The sequence below is a fragment of the Ixodes scapularis genome, unplaced genomic scaffold, assembly GCF_016920785.2.
Source record: "Ixodes scapularis isolate PalLabHiFi unplaced genomic scaffold, ASM1692078v2 PGA_scaffold8__174_contigs__length_109621045, whole genome shotgun sequence".
Classification (NCBI taxonomy): Eukaryota; Metazoa; Arthropoda; class Arachnida; order Ixodida; family Ixodidae; genus Ixodes; species Ixodes scapularis.
The window spans coordinates 60,126,089-60,150,561 of record NW_024609883.1 but is presented as its reverse complement, the minus strand read 5'-3'; the positions used below and the strand labels follow the sequence as shown (position 1 = coordinate 60,150,561).

Below are 24,473 nucleotides of genomic sequence, written 5' to 3'. Positions count from 1 at the left end.
GGCGCGCCTAGCGCAGACGTGCAATGTGGAATTGCTTCTCCCGCAGTCAATGTGCATTCTAAAGTGATAAGCTAACGCTCAAGACTATTGCTCCATCGCTAAAAGCCAAATTTAAACCGAGCAAAGTTAAAGCTATACTTCGTCTCACCTTAGCATGGACTGGCCCCAAAGGCTGCTCTAGCGCGAGACGGTAGCCTTGATTGGCGTTCGCGCCACACGAGTCCTCGTGCAGCCGCCGAGGTGTCGTCGAAGCACGCCACCAACAATAGCCCATGCTAAGGTTAGACGAAGTATTGAAGCGCGAGCCGAATCCTCTGCGTTTTCCTACCTCGCACCTACAGTGTACTAGAATATTCTAGTACACTGTATCGCACCGGCGGTAGTGCATCGGACATCAGGTAAAACGATGCTAAAAGTGCTCTGTTTCAGGCTCGGCTTTCTCTTATCACTGGGGCCTGTTAGAGTGGGTCTTCTGGCTTAGGGCACCTTGGCTCAGGCTAAACTTTGTCTCACCTCAGCATGGACTATTGTTAGCCATGCATGCTAAAGGCGCGAGCCGTTTCCTTTGAATCACTCCTCGGTGGCTGCGCGAGCGCTCGGGCAGAGAATACTTCAGTCGAGTTTGTCAAGGCTAGCCGCTCGCGCTTGCACAACCTTTTCAGTAGTACTTCGCAGTCTCACGTTAACATGGACTAACCACGGAGGCTGCGCTAGCGTGAGACGGCAGCCCTGACTGCGTTGATTGGCATCCTCGCAGTACGAGTGCTCGCGCAGCTGCCGAGGCGTCATCCAAAGCGATTACCCCAGGCTTTTATTGCGCGTGGTTGCTAAAAAGACACAATTATAGCTTTGGCCGTGATACGGTGGAATATGCACGTCAGCTATTTATTTGTCTGTTTGTAAACAAGCTCACTATGGTGGGTGACAGCTCAAGAGTGCAGTGGAAGCTCCGCCTTCAGCGCGCGCTCCTTGCCTTCCGCCGCGCTTTGGCTGCGCGTGCACACTTGTGCTATCAAGGCCACAAAGCTCGTGCTGTAAGCGGAGCTTCCACTGCACTCCTGAGCTGTCACAGACTATGGAGTCCACTATTGGCGAACCCCTGCGCGCTTCCGGATTCGAACTTTTTTTCCGTTTTGTTCCACGTCATTTTGCTTCCTGTACAGCTCGCAAGTACAAGGGTCGTTTGATAAGTTTGGTAAATTGATACGATGAACTATTCAATAGATGACACCATGGCTGGCAAGTGTCATTCTTCAAACTAACCCAGGCTAGCTTCCAGACGGGAGCGAAGCGCTGTTCATGTTTTACAGACGGTTGAAGCGAACACTGTAGCGCTTGCCACAATGGAAAAAAAAACAAAAAAACCCTGAGCAATGATCAAGCACCTTTGTTTTAAAAATGTTAACGTCCACGTATCAAAACCGAGTTGCATGAAGTTCATGGGGACCCTTATTCAACGTTGAAGGCTCTTTAGTTCTGGGTTCATTGGAGTAAACGTGGCAGAACGTTCCCTGAAGATGAAGCGCGCTCCGGACGCCGAGTTGAGGTCACCACGACGGATATTGTTGAATAAATTTATAATATAATAATTGGAGGACAGTCGAGTGAATGTGCACAAGACTGCTGAGACCATAGGCATCTCAAAATAACGTGTGCACAAAACCCTCTACAAAAAGCTATGTGCGCGATGGGTACCAGCACCACCTCCTGGATAAGAAGGCCGTAGTGCTGATAATTTTTCTCCACATAAAAAGGCCGATCGTGGGCCGTGATTGGACGCGAGGGCTGCGTCAGCGTCTCGTGTCTAATCAGAGAGACGGACGCAGCGCTCGTATCCAATCACCGCCAGCGATCGGCCTTCTTCTGTGACGAACAATTATCAGCACTACGGCCTTGTGATCTAGGAGGTGTTGGTACCAGACCGTTCATTCACCAAGACAACGCGCTCTCCTACGAATTGACTGTGACAATGGCAAAATTGGAAGACTTGGGCTTCGAGTTGATTCTTCATCCACCCCATTCTTCTGATATGGCGTCGTGTGTTTTATTCGTGTTCCCGAACTTGAGAAATCTGACTCTGTCGAAAAAAGTTCTCCTCGAATGAGAATGTCATTACTCCCGTCAGTTCATATTTTCTAGCCTTTAAGCAAACCTCTTTTTCTGAGAGAAAGAAAATTTAGAAACTCGCTGGGTCAAGTGGATAGTCCTCAATGGGGACTATGTTGAGAAACGACATCAACCTTTTGTTCTAACAAAGCGTTTAACCAGCTTTTTTACCAAACTCATCAAACGACCCTTGTACGCACGTTCATATAAAGGTATAACTCGGAACACAAAGCACGCTTTGCATTTGAGATAGACAAATAAGCGCATTACCAGAAGTCTACTGGGGCACGAAACACCCTGGCGCCCTTGTGATATCAACTCACGCCGAGCGCGATGAATAGCCGTCGCTAAGTGGTACAGATAGAGACGGTACCAACGAATGGTTGGACCACACCGAGAAGGTCAGCAGGAGAAGCTCCGTCTCCACCTCGCGCTTGTCATTCTTCGTAAGTTGAAGCGTTACCAAACTTAGAGAGCTAGAGCCGGAGTTAGAGCTTCCCCTGCTGACCATATATTGTAACAAACTGTATAATATGCAAGTTTTTGCAAGTCGTGTTTCCAGGTTCAGCAAAAACTCTGCAAGTAGCCTTGAAATTGTGGTAACCCACATGCTTTTAAGCCCGTGTCGAAATTTGACTAAGTTGTCTGATAGTCACAGAAACATCTGTAAGCTCTGCAGTTGGTAATATTGTGCAAGGGAGAGAAAGAGAGATACTATATGGTGCAAATAAATAAATAATTATATGCTAGTTCGCCCATATATTTTATACCTTCAGCGAAGGCGAGGGACCCGCAACATTTCCTGTTTGAGTCCTGGTTTTCTGAGAGTCCCTAACCGAGTGTGCTAGCGCATGCTAGCTCGGGGCATGTGGAGAGCAGAAAGATCAGGCTACAAAAACCCGGGGATCCTGGGTTCGTCCCCACCAATGAGGATGAGCATCGTACCGGCACGTGTTTGAGTTGCACAGGCTGAATTTCTCAGGTACAGCGTGAGCCAGTATCACCACCTCTCAAACGGCAGATTTAGCTCATGCGGAAACGCTCACGACGAATGTAGTTCCCTGGTTTAATCTTTTGGAAAGCTGCGAGGCCACATATTTGTTAAACAGGACTCTTTTGAAGTATGTAGTTAAAAGAAACGCAATTGGCGACAGCGGGCGATGATCTATGATTAAAAAATTCTACAGGGTCTCCTGTTTTCCATCCACCTTGATATGGTGGTCTGTCTTGTGTGCACTACTAGATTGTATTTTGAAGTTTATATTTTACTTATTATTTTCCTTTTGCTTCAGCACTCTGCTTTCTCGACATTAAACAAGCTCGAACGCTCCCGGAATATATAAATAGGCATACAGAGGTACGTGATAGGCGAAGAATTAATCTTGTCAGACGATTTGTGTGGCTTCCTCAGCGAGGCGCAACTGCCCAAAAAACTCGTTCGAGTGCCGACGTTTGTTGCGGGAGACCAGATTGAAAACTTTATAGAAAAATAAATATAGGTAATATCAAAATGCTCTCCCGGAATATATAAATAGGCATACAGAGGTACGTGATAGGCGAAGAATTAATCTTGTCAGACGATTTGTGTGGCTTCCTCAGCGATGCGCAACTGCCCAGAAAACTCGTTCGAGTGCCGACGTTTGTTGCGGGAGACCAGATTGAAAACTTTATAGAAAAATAAATATAGGTAATATCAAAATGCTCTCCCGGAATATATAAATAGGCATACAGAGGTACGTGATAGGCGAAAAATTAATCTTGTCAGACGATTTGTGTGGCTTCCTCAGTGAGGCGCAACTGCCCAAAAAACTCGTTCGAGTGCCGACATTTGTTGCGGGAGACCAGATTGAAAACTTTATAGACAAATAAATATAGGTAATATCAAAATGCTCTCCCGGAATATATAAATAGGCATACAGAGGTACGTGATAGGGGAAAAATTAATCTTGTCAGACGATTTGTGTGGCTTCCTCAGCGAGGCGCAACTGCCCAAAAACTCGTTCGAGTGCCGACGTTTGTTGCGAGAGACCAGAGTGAAAATTTTATAGAAAAATAAATATAGGTAATATCAAAATGCTCTCCCGGAATATATAAATAGGCATACAGAGGTACGTGATAGGGGAAAAATTAATCTTGTCAGACGATTTGTGTGGCTTCCTCAGCGAGGCGCAACTGCCCAAAAAACTCGTTCGAGTGCCGACGTTTGTTGCGAGAGACCAGATTGAACATTTTATAGAAAAATAAATATAGGTAATATCAAAATGCTCTCCCGGAATATATAAATAGGCATACAGAGGTACGTGATAGGGGAAAAATTAATCTTGTCAGACGATTTGTGTGGCTTCCTCAGCGAGGCGCAACTGCCCAAAAAACTCGTTCGAGTGCCGACATTTGTTGCGAGAGACCAGATTGGAAATTTTATAGAAAAATAAATATAGGTAATATCAAAATGCTCTCCCGGAATATATAAATAGGCATACAGAGGTACGTGATAGGCGAAGAATTAATCTTGTCAGACGATTTGTGTGGCTTCCTCAGCGATGCGCAACTGCCCAAAAAACTCGTTCGAGTGCCGACATTTGTTGCGAGAGACCAGATTGGAAATTTTATAGAAAAATAAATATAGGTAATATCAAAATGCTCTCCCGGAATATATAAATAGGCATACAGAGGTACGTGATAGGGGAAAAATTAATCTTGTCAGACGATTTGTGTGGCTTCCTCAGCGATGCGCAACTGCCCAAAAAACTCGTTCGAGTGCCGACATTTGTTGCGAGAGACCAGATTGGAAATTTTATAGAAAAATAAATATAGGTAATATCAAAATGCTCTCCCGGAATATATAAATAGGCATACAGAGGTACGTGATAGGCGAAGAATTAATCTTGTCAGACGATTTGTGTGGCTTCCTCAGCGAGGCGCAACTGCCCAAAAAACTCGTTCGAGTGCCGACATTTGTTGCGAGAGACCAGATTGGAAATTTTATAGAAAAATAAATATAGGTAATATCAAAATGCTCTCCCGGAATATATAAATAGGCATACAGAGGTACGTGATAGGGGAAAAATTAATCTTGTCAGACGATTTGTGTGGCTTCCTCAGCGAGGCGCAACTGCCCAAAAAACTCGTTCGAGTGCCGACGTTTGTTGCGGGAGACCAGATTGAAAACTTTATAGAAAAATAAATATAGGTAATATCAAAATGCTCTCCCGGAATATATAAATAGGCATACAGAGGTACGTGATAGGCGAAGAATTAATCTTGTCAGACGATTTGTGTGGCTTCCTCAGCGATGCGCAACTGCCCAGAAAACTCGTTCGAGTGCCGACGTTTGTTGCGGGAGACCAGATTGAAAACTTTATAGAAAAATAAATATAGGTAATATCAAAATGCTCTCCCGGAATATATAAATAGGCATACAGAGGTACGTGATAGGCGAAAAATTAATCTTGTCAGACGATTTGTGTGGCTTCCTCAGTGAGGCGCAACTGCCCAAAAAACTCGTTCGAGTGCCGACATTTGTTGCGGGAGACCAGATTGAAAACTTTATAGACAAATAAATATAGGTAATATCAAAATGCTCTCCCGGAATATATAAATAGGCATACAGAGGTACGTGATAGGGGAAAAATTAATCTTGTCAGACGATTTGTGTGGCTTCCTCAGCGAGGCGCAACTGCCCAAAAACTCGTTCGAGTGCCGACGTTTGTTGCGAGAGACCAGAGTGAAAATTTTATAGAAAAATAAATATAGGTAATATCAAAATGCTCTCCCGGAATATATAAATAGGCATACAGAGGTACGTGATAGGGGAAAAATTAATCTTGTCAGACGATTTGTGTGGCTTCCTCAGCGAGGCGCAACTGCCCAAAAAACTCGTTCGAGTGCCGACGTTTGTTGCGAGAGACCAGATTGAACATTTTATAGAAAAATAAATATAGGTAATATCAAAATGCTCTCCCGGAATATATAAATAGGCATACGGAGGTACGTGATAGGCGAAAAATTAATCTTGTCAGACGATTTGTGTGGCTTCCTCAGCGAGGCGCAACTGCCCAAAAAACTCGTTCGAGTGCCGACATTTGTTGCGAGAGACCAGATTGGAAATTTTATAGAAAAATAAATATAGGTAATATCAAAATGCTCTCCCGGAATATATAAATAGGCATACAGAGGTACGTGATAGGTGAAAAATTAATCTTGTCAGACGATTTGTGTGGCTTCCTCAGTGAGGCGCAACTGCCCAAAAAACTCGTTCGAGTGCCGTCGTTTGTTGCGAGAGACCAGATTGAAAATTTTATAGAAAAATAAATATAGGTAATATGAAAATGCTCTCCCGGAATATATAAATAGGCATACAGAGGTACGTGATAGGGGAAAAATTAATCTTGTCAGACGATTTGTGTGGCTTCCTCAGCGAGGCGCAACTGCCCAAAAAACTCGTTCGAGTGCCAACGTTTGTTGCGAAAGACCAGATTGAAAATTTTATAGAAAAATAAATATAGGTAATATCAAGATGCTCTCCCGGAATATATAAATAGGCATACAGAGGTACGAGATAGGTGAAGAATTAATCTTGTCAGACGATTTGTGTGGCTTCCTCAGTGAGGCGCAACTGCCCAAAAAACTCGTTCGAGTGCCGACATTTGTTGCGGGAGACCAGATTGAAAACTTTATAGAAAAATAAATATAGGTAATATCAAAATGCTCTCCCGGAATATATAAATAGGCATACAGAGGTACGTGATAGGGGAAAAATTAATCTTGTCAGACGATTTGTGTGGCTTCCTCAGCGAGGCGCAACTGCCCAAAAAACTCGTTCGAGTGCCGACGTTTGTTGCGGGAGACCAGATTGAAAATTTTATAGAAAAATAAATATAGGTAATACCAAAATGCTCTCCCGGAATATATAAATAGGCATACAGAGGTACGTGATAGGGGAAAAATTAATCTTGTCAGACGATTTGTGTGGCTTCCTCAGCGAGGCGCAACTGCCCAAAAAACTCGCTCGAGTGCCGACGTTTGTTGCGGGAGACCAGATTGAAAATTTTATAGAAAAATAAATATAGGTAATATCAAAATGCTCTCCCGGAATATATAAATAGGCATACAGAGGTACGTGATAGGCGAAGAATTAATCTTGTCAGACAATTTGTGTGGCTTCCTCAGCGAGGCGCAACTGCCCAAAAAACTCGTTCGAGTGCCGACGTTTGTTGCGAGAGACCAGATTGAACATTTTATAGAAAAATAAATATAGGTAATACCAAAATGCTCTCCCGGAATATATAAATAGGCATACAGAGGTACGTGATAGGGGAAGAATTAATCTTGTCAGACGATTTGTGTGGCTTCCTCAGTGAGGCGCAACTGCCCAAAAAACTCGTTCGAGTGCCGACGTTTGTGGCGAGAGACCAGATTGAAAATTTTATAGAAAAATAAATATAGGTAATATCAAAATGCTCTCCCGGAATATATAAATAGGCATACAGAGGTACGTGATAGGCGAAGAATTAATCTTGTCAGACAATTTGTGTGGCTTCCTCAGTGAGGCGCAACTGCCCAAAAAACTCGCTCGAGTGCCGACGTTTGTTGCGAGAGACCAGATTGAAAATTTTATAGAAAAATAAATATAGGTAATATCAAAATGCTCTCCCGGAATATATAAATAGGCATACAGAGGTACGTGATAGGCGAAGAATTAATCTTGTCAGACAATTTGTGTGGCTTCCTCAGCGAGGCGCAACTGCCCAAAAAACTCGTTCGAGTGCCGACATTTGTTGCGGGAGACCAGATTGAAAATTTTATAGAAAAATAAATATAGGTAATATCAAAATGCTCTCCCGGAATATATAAATAGGCATACAGAGGTACGTGATAGGGGAAAAATTAATCTTGTCAGACGATTTGTGTGGCTTCCTCAGCGAGGCGAGGCGCAACTGCCCAAAAAACTCGTTCGAGTGCCGACGTTTGTTGCGGGAGACCAGATTGAAAATTTTATAGAAAAATAAATATAGGTAATACCAAAATGCTCTCCCGGAATATATAAATAGGCATACAGAGGTACGTGATAGGGGAAAAATTAATCTTGTCAGACGATTTGTGTGGCTTCCTCAGCGAGGCGCAACTGCCCAAAAAACTCGCTCGAGTGCCGACGTTTGTTGCGCGAGACCAGATTGAAAATTTTATAGAAAAATAAATATAGGTAATATCAAAATGCTCTCCCGGAATATATAAATAGGCATACAGAGGTACGTGATAGGCGAAGAATTAATCTTGTCAGACGATTTGTGTGGCTTCCTCAGTGAGGCGCAACTGCCCAAAAAACTCGTTCGAGTGCCGACGTTTGTTGCGAGAGACCAGGTTGAAAAATTTATAGAAAAATAATTATAGGTAATATCAAAAGGCTCTCCCGGAATATACAAATAGGCATACAGAGGTACGTGATAGGCGAAGAATTAATCTTGTCAGACAATTTGTGTGGCTTCCTGAGCGAGGGGCAACTGCCCAAAAAAAAGCTTGTTCGGACTTAGTCGCCGCAGCGAAGAGAGGCGACTTATTGTACAAGGGACGCGACTAAAAGGTCACAGAAAAATAATTCTAATAATTATCAAAATTGTCTCCTGGAATGTGATGCTATACATACCGAGCTGTGCATGAAAATGCACAGCTCGGTATGTAAGCAATGCTTCTACACGTATTAAAGTTGAGGACGACGTATGGGACTACCTCTAGGACGACGTCGAGAGTAACATCTAGGACGACGTCTAGGACGACCTCAAGGACGTCATCTAGGAGGACGCGGAGGACGACCTCAACGACGACGTCTAGGATGATGTCGAGAACGATGCCTAGATGACGACGTCTAGGATGACGTCGAGAACGACGCCTAGATGACGACGTCTAGGATGACGTCAAGAACGACGCCTAGAGGACGACGTCTAGGACGACCTCAAGGACGTCATCTAGAAGGATGCGGAGGACGACCTCAAGGACGACGTCTAGGATGACGTCGAGAACGACGCCTAGATGACGACGTCTAGGACGACGTCGAGAACGACGCCTAGAGGACGACGTCTAGGACGACCTCAAGGACGACCTCAAGGGCAACTTCAAGGACGATGCCTTGAGGACGACGTCCAGGACGACCTCAAAGTACCGGTAGACGACGTTAGACCTCAAAGCATAATGTTAGAACTAACGTCATGCCGGCGCATACCCGCGTCCCACCCTCACGTCAAACATCTGCGTGTACCGTTTGACGACGTTAGACCTCAAAGCGTGACGTTGTACCTAACGTTAGGCCTGACGTCGGCCCAGCGCATACCCGCCACACCCCCTCCCCCATACCACTGCGCCGCCAGCAGTTCGGCTGGCTCCTCGGCAAAGATGACCCCGTTGCTATGGAGCCACATGGCGCGTCGCACCCAATGGGAATTTAGGTGAAGTCTTTCGCCGGGTTCACTCCAAGGGAATGCCTTCGCATTAATACATATTTAATCTATTGAAATAGTAAATATTCGCGAAAAGTTTTGAACGGGAACTTCGTGCTGGCCGATCCATGTTTTCACGCTATTGCAAGCTCTCGATTATCACGGAAGTTCAGACCTCGATAACTCAAAATTGAACGTGAATTTCAAAATGCTCTCCTGGAATCGATTAAAGCTAAGATTAATAAAATAATGTTATTTCACCTCAAGTGTGTGTGGCGCTAAGATTTTCTTCCTGGGAAGTGAATGTCATGGTCTCTTTTTTAATGGGGGTCTATGGGAACCGGTTCATTGATTCAGGAAGAAAATATAATGGTCGTGTGGCATTAAATTTCTTAAGATAGGCAGGCTATTATGTCAATATTACAATCCTCCGAGTGCAAAAAAATCGGCGGGTTCCTTACTGAGTTACAAAAATATAAATTTTTTTGCCCATTGAGTTAAGCTGGGGCGCTGATGTGACTGCCAAGAGATGGCGCAAGTTGTAAGCAGCGGCGTGTCCCGGATTCCTGGGGTTGAAAGACAAAATACGTCATTGTAGCAAACAGAAGAGGCAGAGAAAGCTGCGACGTTATCCGGTTAGTGGTAAACTGGTCTATCATTTACATGGTCCCGAAAGTCAAGATTCTCGGCTTCATTCAAGAAGGTGGCCGAGCGACCTAAATGACACGATCATATAAAAAGGACATGAAAAAACACCATTGGGACAATCCGTAAGGTCAAAAGCGAGTCATTTTGAAGAGGGGGGGGGGGGGGGGAGGCACAAGCGCACACCCTCCGAAGCCTTGCACCAAATCTGCTTGTGTCAAAAACCACGTACGGGTGGAACTATCTACTGTTTCTCCAGGGCTCAAAAGCACGGGCGGTGAACTCGTCCTAAATTGCGCCTAGCGTCGCAATTTAGGACGAAATGTAGGAAACACGTGTCCGATCTAAGTTCTTAAAAAAGAAAAGCTTTGTTCATTTTAAAGTAAAAAAAAGAAAGCCGGGCCGGCGCCAGATGTTCACATTCCTTGCTTTATTATTCGGTCTTTGGCGTTCCTAATTGCTAGCACTACAATCTTAATGGCTACGGAACGGCAATAACATGCCCGGGACGCCTAGGGCACGTTTGGCCGCTGATTAATTACGTCAACTTACGTGACCTCGAGGGGCGTGATAGTTGCGGCTAAGTACCTTCCGTATTCACCGGCCGCGTTTCAGGCCCACTCTTTCAACGAAAGTTGGAAAGTGACCAACAAACTTTAGTCAAGAGGCACGGCCAGTTCAGCGTTTGTTTAGAGGGCGATTAGTAGCTCAGCTCCGTGTGGAATCTTCCTCACCGGCGACCGCCGGCGCTAAGGAGGTGCTTACTGTCCTGGTATGCCGGTGGACACTTTCATACTTCGGTTCACTTAAAAAGGACCCTGCAATTAAATTTAGACGAGCTAGAAGTTTTGAAGTTTGAGCCGCAACTGACCTCATGGAACGTAGGGACTTAGATCTATAGACGCTTTGCAGCAGCTGTGCATGGGCGCCGCCATAACTGACCTTCAGTTTTTTTTCCCTCTTATTCCAATTTCTTCACTTCGTCATTAACATAGCATGCCAGGTTTTTGTCATCTTAAATTTTATTGTGTCCTCCTTCCCAGCATTGGCCTTTCTGGTGGCTTGTCAACAACCGTTTCAGTGGCACGGTATCGCCGTAAGACAAGGGAAGGTCAGCAATGGCGGTTGCAATCTGGCGCGTGTGTAAACCGTCTATACTCTGTTTCATACTTAGCGTGCAACGCTGTCGAAGCGACTGACGCGAGCGCGTGGCTTCATGCAACTATGGGTTTGTTTGCGCGAGAACGCGTGCAAATGACCAACGAGATCAAGCCCCAAGCTCGCGCCAGTAGGTTTGACAGCGTTGTACGCTAAGTATGAAACAGAGTATAGGGCTCATCTTGGCGGCACAAGCTCTCGTGCATTAAGGGCAGCTGCCAAAGCTATGGTCTCGCGCGTCTTGCCTTCGCTGCTATTGGCGACGTGCGCGACCGAAAGCGTCGCTGTGGTCGGCCTTCCACGATTGGCCCAAAAGCTGACTATGACGTCGGAAAGGGTATACCATCGACGGAAATGAGAGGAATAAAAGAACTTTAATTTCGACGGTGTTGGCAGTGTTGCTTTGAGAGTGCAATGATTTCAGGCTTCCACCATGCTATTTACAAACACCATCGAACTTGTTGTTCGCAAGGTAATGACGTCACAAGGGGGAACCATAGGAGGGCGCCACCAAAACATCTCGCCGCTAATACAACTTAAGGTGAAACGGAGTATAGTAACTTTGGCCGGCCCCCCTAACAAGCAAGCTAGCATTCTTGGCACACTCCTGGGCCGGTTTGCTCATCTTGCGGCTGCGGCCGCGGCCGCGGCCAAGAGGGATTTTCACGTCACATGACCAGCTCCATGGGGACAAGGAAGTACCTAGCGTCCCTGCCTAATGGCCGGAGAGATCCGCATCGCTCCAAGCACAAAAGCCTAATGTCGCTCGCAGAAACTGAATGCAGGGACTTTCAGCTGGAGTCCAGTTGATCGCCTCTTTATACTGTAGGAGCGGCAGGTAAAGTTACGGCCAGGGAGGGTAAATAGGAGCCAAAATAAAGAAAAAACCACACGAGATAAAAGCGGTAGCAGTATATTTATATACCACTGCCGGCGCCGGCGCCTCGCGCCTTCTGCTATGGTCGAGAGATTAAAGCGCCGGTACTTGCCGTCGCGGCGTGAAAGTTCCGGGTTCAAATCGCGCTATCCACTTTTTTTTTTTTTGTATTTTGCTCGTGTCTTACTTTCTAACTGTGATCCTTTTTAGGAAACCATCCACTTGCACTACTGCGCCTTACACGGTTTTTACTGTTAGTCCCACCTGTTCAATCGAGACACCGGGAATAAAGAAAAAGATCTACGCAAGTTAACGCGCTAATACAATCATTTCATAATGTTCATTAAACGGAAACCAAGGTGACATCATCGGTATGGCTTTCACAGAAACGGAGCCGAAACAGGCATCCCCCCTCCAGCGACTACAATTTTATCTGTTTTTAAATAACGCTCTTGCTACGATTCCCTTCAATAACAAGAGACGCCAATCTGTCAGCTCAGCTTTATGAGACACGGCGATCTCGTCTGTACGTGACCCAACTAACTCCGAATGATACGGTAGCATACGTCGTCTGTTCTTTCAAGCAGCCTGCTCCTGGAGAGGCATCAAGATGTCGACGAGACAGCAAAATACCCGTACCTTGTAATGTGTGGAAAGGAGTAGAGCTGGTGAAGGTGGTAATTGGTTGCACTTTCTATTTCAAGGGGCATTCACACGGGGGACGCCCATATTAAGGGGACTCCCCGTGTGAATACACTTTAATATTCTGCAGAGTATTAGGGGTATTCACACCAGGGAAGCTTATGAGGAGGGATGTTTGTGGCGTAAGCGGTCGGCAGAACCAGCGGAACTCCTGCCCCGGCTTATAGCGACGGCGGAGAGCCGAGTGGCACATCAGAGTTACCAGACGGAGTAAAGTTTTAAGGTTCAATTAGTCTGGTACCCGGGATGTCACTTAGGGTTTGATGGCTTTATATATTCCCAAGTAGCACTAAACGTAGCCACAATGTTACTGGAATGTTGTCAGGTAACGTTGCCGAACGTTGCTAACGACCGCGGATTCTACCGTCCAGTAACGTTACACCACAATGTTACAGTAACGTAACTGCGTACGTTACCTGGACATTACCCAAATAATGTTACTGGAACGTTGTTAGATAACGTTGCCAAACGTTGCTAATGGCCACCAGTTCTACCTCCCAGTAACGTCGCATCAAAATGTTGCAGTAACGTAGCTCTCTACGTTACCTGGACGTTAGATCAGTGATGTTCAGCTAACGTCAGCTAACTTTGCCAATTGTTGTTAATGGCCACGAATTCTACCATCCAGTAATGTTACACCAAAATGTTGCACTGACATTACGGCTTACTTAAAAGTGAAGGAATAAAAACGCGAAGAACATGCACAAACGAGCACTTTTTCATTTCGCAACAACGTTTATTTTTTCAGGAGCAAAGAGTCGCACACAGGTCGAGATCAACTAGATACCGAAGGCGGGAGGGAAGAGGGGGATAGGGAGATAAGGGCCAGAACTGGAAAAATCTGGGAACCTTGACTAAAACACATGGAGTGTCACTGACTCAACCCTTATCTTCCTGAAGTTCCCTCGATCAAGCCTTCCATTTGCAGTTAATCTTGACCTGTGTGCGAGTCTTTGCTTCCAAAAAACAAGCATCACAACTAAATGAAAGAGCGGTCATCTGTGTTTGTCCTCAGTGCTTTTATTCTGTCAACTTTCAGTAAACATTTTAACAAAATGCTGGCACTGGCCAGATATTACTGCATGTGTTACTTGGACATTATTGAACAATGTTACCCGAAAATTACTAACATTGACAAGCTTTGCCAAGAAACTGCATATATGGTTGTCATGAAGTCATTTTTTGAGCTGGTGCCTGATATGAGTAAATGGATGAGCATTACAGGCCATTAATGAATCAGCATTTTGAAGTCCTAGAAGCAAGACTCCGGAAGAAAACAAGAGGTTATTGGAATAAGTTTATTTCAAAAACGAAACGAACGTTACAAGTACCAGTGTATGCTTCTGTTTCTTACAAGCTATTAGATCTACAAAATTGTAAAGAACACGCTAAATTACAAGGCTGATCTGCATGGAAATAAAAATGCAAAATATTAAAATTCCCAGCAACATAAAGCAAGCAGCAAGCAGCAGAAAAAAAAGCTTTTAAATGATTTAGGTAACATGAATTTTTTTTTTTCAATTCCATGCATTTAAGACGGTTAACCAATTCCATGCTTCCAACAGGGATCAAAGTAACCAACTACAGACATTTAAAACTATAACAGAAAAATCAAGGCAGAAACATGCTGAAAAACAGTGCAAAATGCACGAATAAGAGAACACACAGGACAAGGTGCTGTGTCTTCTTTTCTCTTTGTCTGGTTTTTGCACCGTTTTTCAACATCAATTCTTACCAACTAGCCCAGCCCAACTGTCCATTCTTGTAATCAGAAACATGCTTGCCTTCTCCCCTTGTGGCAGCCCCTCAGTCACTCCTGGGAAGAGGCACGCTGCTCCTGCAAAAAAATAAAACAAAAAAGTTGGTTGCGTTCAGATAATGGGTGCCTATTTCAGTGCAGAGAGTGTCATCAAGATAAAAAAAAAATGCCTACCTCTGTCCTAACACAGTTTCGCCTCAGTTTCTTTGCATGCACAAGCCATTCTTTTCATCCAGTTTAGACCTTTTCCGCAAAGTGTGACCTACCCACAAGGAGTGATGCGCCTGCTCAAGCATGTTTTGATGGCTGAGCACTGGCAACACGTTTAACAACAACCTGATATGGCAGTCCCACAGAAAACCATGCCATGTGTCTGATTCTCACTCTCCTTCTAGGCCTCTTTCAACTTCTTTACACTGAAGCATAAAAAGCTACCTGCTAGCAAAACAAACTCTCTAGCTAGCTGAAGCCTAACGTGGACCTAATGAAAACATGCTAGAAAGATTTTTAGGCAGTAATTGGGGCCCTGTCCAGCACTCATTTCTTTATAATCACAACAAACTAGTGTAGCAACTGGTCCACAGGGCACCTTTACACAGCCTTCTCAGGGTGTTCATATGACTATGACTGGAATGGCACCATGAGTGCCAGACACCTGGCACTTGCAGCAGATCAGCAGTCTTATCAACTAGTCATATCAATTCTCCCGAAAACGATTCCCTCCGTCCTCATTAACAACGTGGGGCAATGGGGTACAGGCAGGGTATTGAACCTAACCCGAACCGTGAACCGAAAAAAAACGTTATTTTTGCAAGAACCGGAGTTGACCCGGAACGAAATAATTTTTCTCGCTCCGGAGCGGAACCGATATTTTTCCATGCGGTTTTCGGTTCATACGCAAAGTCAGATTGCGTGAAAAGTGCGTGGCGAAAAACACAGTAACCTTAAAAGTAAACCAAAGAATGAAAGACAAAAAAAATATTTTTGCGCAAACCGGAGTTGAGCTGAACCGAAATAATTCTTTTTTCGTTCCTGGGCAAAACTGATCAATTATTTTTGTGGTGCTCCGTTCATGTGGAAAGTCAAAAAGCGAAAAAAATAGGTAGCGGAAAGCTCTGTAACATTCCATTATCAGGTTGTCAGATAACGGTCGTCTTCATAATTTATAGTTTGTTTCGAGAACTCAAACGAAATGAGCAGAGTAACTATAAATTCTCCGGGATTTCTGGTCTTATGTATTTCTTTAACAAAAGTTCACATTCGTCCCAACCTTTTCTTGGTGACCGGAAATGCCTCCTCAAAGAAAATTTAACACTAGAACATACACAATTCGTACATTAGCAAAAGTGACCATAATGAGCCTGTTTGGTGGCAAAACGGTAAGTTGGGCTAGGTGGTTTTTCATCACGGACTGAACGAAAAAAAAGGACAAAGAGAGGTATAGACAACACCCCTAGTGTTGTCTATACCTCTCTCTGTCCTTGTGTTTTTTTTTTTTCGGGCTTAGTTTAACTTTTTTGCGTGTTTCTTGTCTCTAATTTTGTAGAATTGAGTTCAATTTACTTTAGACGCCTTGATTTCATTGTACAACTGATTGGATAAGAAAGTGATACAAAGGCCGATGGATATTTTAGAACCTGCACTAGTTGCCATACTGTGGCGCATCTAATCTGCTCTCCAATTAACTCAGCGGATTTAATAATCAGTCCGAAATTAAAGTCTAGCACCGGGAAGGGGAGAGGGGATTTAATCAACAGTTACAGTTACAGAAAACAGCAAAAAAGCTTCGATCTCTGGTAGCAGAAACAGCAAGGACCAAAACATTTTCTCCTCAGAAACACAAACATCAAGGCGCACAGCTCTTCTGAGCATTGCTAGACAAGGAGCCGCGGCTTTGAAGGGACGCTAACGTGTTACAGTTTTGGGAGGAAAGAAGGGGACGCCATCCAGAACTCTACCCATTGGCGCAAGAGCCCTGGGAGTGCCTGCGACCCAGGTCAGCGCGCAGCGAGCCTTTTCTGGACTGAAGTTCATTCTATCGTCTCAGAGGGGCCGTCTTTCCCCGGATATGCTTCTTCGGTCAGCTGCCTGACATTGAACAGCGCTTTTACCCACGTCCCGAGGTGCCCTAGCACTAGCTCGTTCGTTTCACACAGTAATGTGAGCCTTTGCTTTCTATTTGTAACATTTTTATACAATATGCATAGTTTATCTTTTGCTCGTCAACTGTTTTTGAAGCATATGAGTACGAACAGGTTCGAACCGGCTTGAACCTTTATTTTTTCACTCCGGAGTTGAACCGGAGCTGAACCGTTCTCCCTGAACCGGAACGAAAAGCGGAACGAAAAACATTTCGGTTCGACAAACTGGGTACAGGACATTTCATCGAACGCCGTTTCATTAAATCACTTGACGCCGTTTCATTGAATTTCCCTTTACTAAATTTTAGAGTAATACAATTCTTTTTGCATAATTTACTATCGCTTTTGAAATAGCTTTGACGCCGCTCTAAATTCACCAGAAATATAATTACTACCCGGTAAATTTTTTGTCCACCTAAACGTTGGCTACCGAATCATAGAAGGTTGCTATCATATTGAAACTTGAGTGGATACGAGACTTATTCTTTTCCGGCGAGGTAGGCGGCTGTTCTCGGCCACTCACATTTTCCCACTTCAACCCTCTATTCATGCGTGAAAGGCACTTTCTTAAGAGGGAAACAGCTATTTTCCGCAGCGCCTTTTTTATTTTGTATTTGTCGATTTAACTTTGTTTTCATTTTATCCTAGGAGAATAGCTTTTTTTTAAGAACATATATGTTCTTAAAAAAAGACGTCTCTGCCCTTTTCGGCAATTTTTTGTAATCGACAGAACCGTGGACCCAACAAATCTTCGACATGCAGTATATATACTGTATGTCGAATATCCGGCAGGTCCACGGTTCTGTCGGTTATAATAAATTAACAAAGAGGGGAGACACGTCTTTTCTTTTCCCCGTATCATGGGCCACGGAGACAGATTACTGCTTCAAGGACGGGTATAACCGTCCTTATGCGAGAATGCATACCACAACTAGCAGCTTTGTAAATTAAAAATGACTAGATAAAAAAAGGGAAGCCGTTTACAACTCCCTGTAACGACAAATTAGAGCGCAGCTCTAGAGGAGGAGGAGGAAAGGGTGTACCCCTCCCCCCTCCCTCCGAGCGGCGTCGCCGTCGGCGTAACTGTGAGGTCACGTGACCCTCCTGAAGGGGGGTAATGTGACCTCGAGAGGTCACGTGACCCAGCGGGGACGTTTCGGCACGGTGCCGGAACATCGCCGCGGTTACGGCGACGGCGACACCGCTCAAGCCGAAAACGGGCGCCTAAGAGCTGCGCTGTAAAAGAAACACCAAAACAGCAGGTGCTCAATAAACAATATGGATACCATTCACTATCACAATTGCGGCTAACCAAGCTGAGGCTAATCGCATAAAATAAAAAATCTAAAAGCTAGAAAGCGTTAAGAAATTGTAGCAACAAAAAGCAAACATACACGTGTGCGTTTTTGCTTGGGCACTGGTGCACGTTCTGGAAGTTGAGGGGCTGGCTGAGTGCTAGGTCGTTCCTGCAGAAGAGGCAAGCTTGACGGAAAAGGAGCAGTCTCTTCCTTTTTCTTTTCTCCCGCTCTTCATTATTCGTTGATAGGTCGGACGTCGCTTCCGGATTTATTTTCTTTGAACTTTGCATCTTCATATGTCACTGAAACAAGAAAGCCGAGCACACCAGTCAAATGTTTAACCACCACAAGCTCGTTTGCGCCCTAACCTTTTGTTCATTAAATCAAATATGCTCGCATTATGCTTAGACAGTTTTTAGGTTAAAGCCTGCCAACTTTTTCGGGCTCATGTATATAATCTGTCAGGATCGGGCCAAGCTCAGGCTTATATTAAACAAAACAAATATTTTGTCGGGCTTGGGCCGGGCTCAAGTTTCTGTCTAAAATTCTGCCGGGTCCGGGCCGGGCCCGAGCCGTGCCTCTTCAAGGCCAAGCCTGGCCGGGCCTGGAAATTAAATATTCTATCGGGCTCGGGCCGGGCCCGGGCCATGCCCCTACCGGGCCGGGTCGGGCCGGGACTAGAAATTCTGGCTCGTGCAGTGCTCTAGCACACTCTACATTAGGTGAGCAGAGCCCGCGCCCTGCTCTAAGCAGAGCGCGGCTCTGCTTAGAGCCTATTTCTCTGCCCCAAGGTTCTCAACTCCTTGCTCAGGGTACTCAATGGCATTTGTGGCTCGTTTTCCTTGACTGGGCTCGCTTTTTGACAATATCCCTGATTTTTCCCGGTAATTAAAATATTCTTGACTATTCCCGGTTGCTAGACACCCGCTATACTTACAACATGATGCCATCACCTCACAGGAGAATGTGGCCCAGTCAGTAAAGGGCTCTTCACGCTCTCAATTGCCATCATCAACCGATTTGATCTGTAGGGTGGCCATGCCGTGCGGCCATTGGACGCCCAACAGGTGGGAACAACTGCAACATCATTTTCCGCCAAAAAATGGACCACAGAGTACATTTCCTGAAATCAACAAATAAAGCAACAAATAAATGGACAACAGAGTACATTTCCTGAAATCAACAAATCAAGCCTGTATTACCTCAAAGGCCACTCATAAGCCACGAAAAATACAGTTTTCGAATTAAGCACAACCAATGTGCAACGGTTGCAAACATTGATCCCACTTGCAAGTGAAGTAGAAGAAAAACTGCATAGCCCTGGTTATATTGCAAGCAGACGCACTTCCACCTGATGTCCTGCACACTCCACACTGAATACTACTTGGAGAGCCCTGTAGCTCTAAAAATTCCTAGCTCTGATGATGGCAACTTTGAAGTATAAAGGTTGCTGAGATTCCGGAAAAACTTTCCGCAGATGCTACGGTTCCCATCCGACTCAATGAAGGATGGATGGATGGATGGATGGATGTTAATGGCTATTCCCTTTGTAACGGGCGGAAGCTTGCGCCACCTAGCCTAAGTCTAAAAAGACAAAAACGTGATTCCTCCCGCCCTTTTAAGACCAATTTTTCTCCCCCTAACTATCACCAGGCAGTGTGGGATATCACCAGGATGACCTTCGGGGGATCGGGCAAAAAAACTAAAAAACATCACCCCCCTGCCTCTTCCCCCCGGCGAGGGAGTCGCCAATTTTTCTCTGGTCAAACCATTTCGGCGTTACCCCAGCACCGGACCCACTGGGAGACAGGGTTGAGACTTTGGGCCGAAACCACGCGGGAGGGAGTCCCAATTTTCCTCTGTCCCGCCTGTTCCCAGCTGTGCTAGTTAGTTGCCCATCATTTAATTTTCCCTAGATAATTTCCACCAATTTTCTAATCGTCTCTTTGTCGCTGTAATCTTTTTCTCTACCGTCCTTCCATCGTCGCCAGTTTACCCCAGGGTCCCGGCCAAATCCGTTACCCCTTCAGAGAGGGCAGGACGAAGCTCCGTGCACTTCAAAACCAAGTGATCCAGTGTCTCACTATCATTATGGCAGGCGGCACATAATGTGTCGGTCTCCTGAAATTTAGCCCTATACGTCCTCGTCCTCAAAACTCCCGTTCTTGCCTCGAACAGCAAAGCACTTCCCAGTGAATTGTCAAATAGCTTTTCCTTTCTTATCTCCTGCTTTCGTGACCTGTACACTGCTAAAGCTGATTTCTCCTGCATTCTCCCCTCCCACATTTTCCTCTCCGCCTCTTTCACCTTCTTTTTCACTGACGTAGTCTGTTCTGCCCCATCACCAGTGTGCAGATATTTAAATGTAAGCTTTCGGGTTCGGTTCGTCCATTTTGTGTTTAAACTTTTCATGTATAAATACTTGAATACCTTACGTGCCCACCGCGTATCCTCCATTTCAGTCAACCTTTGTTCAAATTTCAACTTACTAATTGCCTCCCTGCTCTCAAAAGACAACCATCCCATGTCCCCCTGTACTCCCTCATTTGGTGTTTTTCCATGTGCTCCCAGCGCCAATCTGCCTACGCTTCTTTGTCGAATTTCTTGCCCTGATTGAACCTCAGATTTCATGCACAGCACTGCATTGCCAAAAGACAGTCCTGGCACCATCACCCCCTTCCATATACCTCTGACCACTTCATATCTGTTATAGTTCCATAGTGCCTTGAGCTTCATAATAGATGAATTTCTTTTCCCTTTTCTAATTGTATTCTCCTCGTGTTCCTCTAGATATTTCCTTCCCTCATTGAGCCAGACCCCTAGATATTTGTACTTTTCTACGTGTTCTATCACTGTGTCCTGTATCTCCAGGGGTTCCCCCTTCTCATCGTTGAAAACTATTATACCCGACTTGTCCCTACTGAATTTTAGTCCTAAACTGTCCCCTTCCCTGCTGCAAATCCTAATCAGTTCCTGTATTGTCTCACGGCTTTCTGATACGAGTACAATGTCATCTGCATACATTAACCCTGGCAATAGTTGATTTACCTTATGTCCTTCCTCCATGTAATTCAGGTCAAAACCTAGGTTGCACTGTTCTAACCTTTTTTCCATCCTACTGAGGTATATCATAAAGAGCAGGGGAGACAATGGGCAACCCTGTCTAAGTCCTCTTTTTATTGCTGCTGGTTTTGTAGTTTCGGCTTCCCATACCATAATCACCCTATTCTCCGTATAAACCCGTTCTAGGAACTTAACCGTGGTTCCCCCTAGGCCATACCATTTTAGCTGTTCCCAAAGTATTTCCTGATTCACATTGTCATATGCCCCTTTGATGTCCAAAAATGCTACCCATAATGGCCTTTAGCTTGTCATTGCTATCTCTATGAAGTTCCCAACGACAGCAATGTTGCCACCCTTCAGTTGAACACAGTTGTCGGACGGCTTCAGAGAAAAATGCGCTCCGTCTAAAACAAGCTCACTGCACTGGGTTCCCTTGAAGCTTGGCGGCTCAGGTCCGTCTCGGTGTTGCTTGAGGGTCCATATCACAAGAGAGAATGACATTTTGGCGAACGGCGACATTTGAGCGAATGGTCGTTTTAGCGAATAACGGGGGCGCGCGTTAACCCATCCGTCGCGCTGCGCTTTACGCCGCTTCGCGGCGACAGTCTGCGACAACTCATTACAAAAATATGAACTCGCTTGGCCCACCCGAAAACGCCGCTCCGCGGCGTCCGACTATTCGCTAAAGTGTCGTTCGATGAAACGTGGGCGTTCGCTAAAACGTCATTCGATCAAGTGAGCGCCTCCCGGCTAGGGTCGTCATAGCACAGCTGAGCTTTATGAAGTGTGCATAAAAGCGCTTTTCCAAATGGTTTCTAAGGAGCACTGGCCCGGGGGAACTGACAAGGGGATAAAGGAAAGGGGATTTTGAAGACGGGAGAGGTAACGCGGGAATTCGCAGCGGGGATTTTGACACAGGTGTTTTGAGATTAGGTTATTTCGTGCACCACCCGTATCGCTCGTCTCAGATTCGCACTCGGAAGCTCGTTGGTACTCAAACTCTCCGGAAATCTTGCATGTGCTGCCACGGCCTGTTGTCCAGGTGGCAGAGGGAATGCTTCCTCAGTGTCCACCGACTCCTCACTGCTCGTATCCCAAATTTCAAGTTCCTTGCGAACACTTTCGGCTACCCTACGTCTTTTTTGGCGATCAGATAGCTCTGATAGCGAACGCTTCGCCCGCTCCATTGTTCAGCACAAGTAGCAACAAAAACAAAAATGAAACATACCTTTGTTTACGTTTCCTCCACGCCGAGAGAGCGGCAGAGCGGTCCGATGAAACAGAATCGGGCTTTGAGGGTCCGTTGACATGCGGTCACGTGGTCAACCTGGCCGACCTGGCTGGCGACCTGGCTTCGACCTTGCTTGGCTTGAGCTACTTGCACATCTTGGCTGCATCTTGGCGTCTTGGCTTGTCAACAGTGTGAGTAAACGACTAAATATGAAGTGTCAAGTAGGAATTAACTCTGGAAATTTATCCGACAGTTCTAAATTAAGTTTTCTTTAAGAATTATAAAACATGAGATCGGTTGGAGAAATTGGAAATTAGTATAAGCCGTACAGCCATAACCGTAAAGCCGTACTTGTGCAATCATGGTGGACGGTGGTGATATGGTGATCTTGCAACGCCTTGGAGTGAATCAGTGGATGACCTCGACCGTAATATCGGTAATGATAGTGAACAGTTAACGTCGAAACGGTAGTACCGTAGCTATGCGACTGTGCTGTGCCATTGTGATGTGTCCAGATAACAAATGTAGGCAAAGAGTGGTCCACGCAGAGCGAGCTTCGAAGCCTCAAACTCAAATATTGGAGCTTTATGTCCCGAGATGGTTTGGTTTTGTTCTGACCACTTGTGTCGACAGCTCTTTGGCGAGAAGTGAACGAGGACTAACTATGTGTGTGCGATTATACTCGTTTCATTTTAATTGCGAGCGAAGCAGAAACACACGAGTGACGCACAGTCGCCCGGGCGCTGGAAATATTGTTCAACAATAGTATGCGCTATCATCATCACTCACTCGTCCGCGCGCTTCACTTCTCTTCTTTTACGGTAATGGCCGTGCATGGTCCTTTCGGCCATTCATTTTAAGTGGTCGGCGGAGTGCGTCCGTGTATCCGTGGCCCTTGATGCTGGATCTCCTTCCTACCTGCCCCCCCCCCCCCCCCCCTCTCTCCTCAATCACTGTTCTTTCACCTCACCCCATTCCCGTCCCATCTCTCCTATGTTGCCTTTCCTAACCTTTCCCTCCTCATTTCCTCGCATGATTTAATGCCAGCGGCCCCTTGCTCCCCCTCCCCTACCTCCATAGGATTTTATGTTCGTTGCCTTTAAGCTTTGATCTCGACTTCGGACCCTTGACTGCACCTCCTCGCCATCTCCCCTACTATCTCCTCGGTCTCCTCATTCCTCCCTCCCCTCTTCCTCGACTCTCCCGTCCACCTTCCCCTTCCCGCTACCCATCCACCTCACCTTTCCTCCCCTCTTCCCCCTTCTCTCTCGTTTGAGTGATTTTGTGTTCATGGCCTTTGACCTTTTCTTTTTGGGTGGCAGGTGCATATGGCTCTTCATTTTGAGTGGTCAGGGATGTGTGATCTTGACGTTCGTGCAACCGTGGCCGTGACGTAAAACATCACAGCAATACCTGTGATGTTTTACGTCTTACCTGGCCCCACCCCACTTCATCTCCTCATTCCCCTCCACTCCTTCTCCCCCATTGGTCTCATCTTCCCTCTGTGTGCTCTTCCTTCCCTCTTTCCTCTCCTCCGTCCGCTCTTGCTCCTCCCTGCCCCACTTCTCTTCATCTTTCTCTTCATGCTCCCTCAGCTTTTCATGCTTAGTCCCCTTTTCCTTCCGTCTCCTAACTTCCTTGTGTGAGCGTGTGTTTTCGGCCTTCGACCTTCATAACTGACCTCTTTCTTCCTGCCTCTATTCTCCTTCCCATCTCCTCGCTCACCTTCCCCTTCAACCGTCTCCCTTTTCCCCTCCTCCGTCTATGAGACAATGGCTACTGCCAGTCGTCTCACTCGCAGTATGTTGCAATGAGCAGCCACTTTTTGAGTTTTCCGAATAAATATAGTGGTGAGCTGTAAATTGGACTGATATATGAGCTTCCGCATGTAACTATTTCAAATTTTCAACCAGGGTGTATTTTATACTGCACGCTCCAAGATTTCTCTAAATCTCTATGGCAAGCACTGGCGCAGACAACCAAGACAGGGCGCGAGTAAGAACCACCCAATCGCTCGATTTGACCTGAGTCCGTTGTGAAATTAGTCCTCGCTTCTATTTTAA

At 45.6% G+C, this 24,473-nt stretch overlaps 1 long non-coding RNA gene across 1 annotated transcript; it reads right to left on the bottom strand.

Annotated features, from left to right (window-relative positions):
- Nucleotides 1-14,587: 14,587 nt before the first annotated feature.
- On the bottom strand, nt 14,588-22,589 carry LOC121832890. The gene is made up of 3 exons (XR_005715509.2): nt 22,408-22,589; nt 18,213-18,418; nt 14,588-14,755 (listed from the first exon to the last, which is right to left on the bottom strand). It is a non-coding gene; the product is annotated as an uncharacterized LOC121832890 (long non-coding RNA).
- Nucleotides 22,590-24,473: the final 1,884 nt, after the last annotated feature.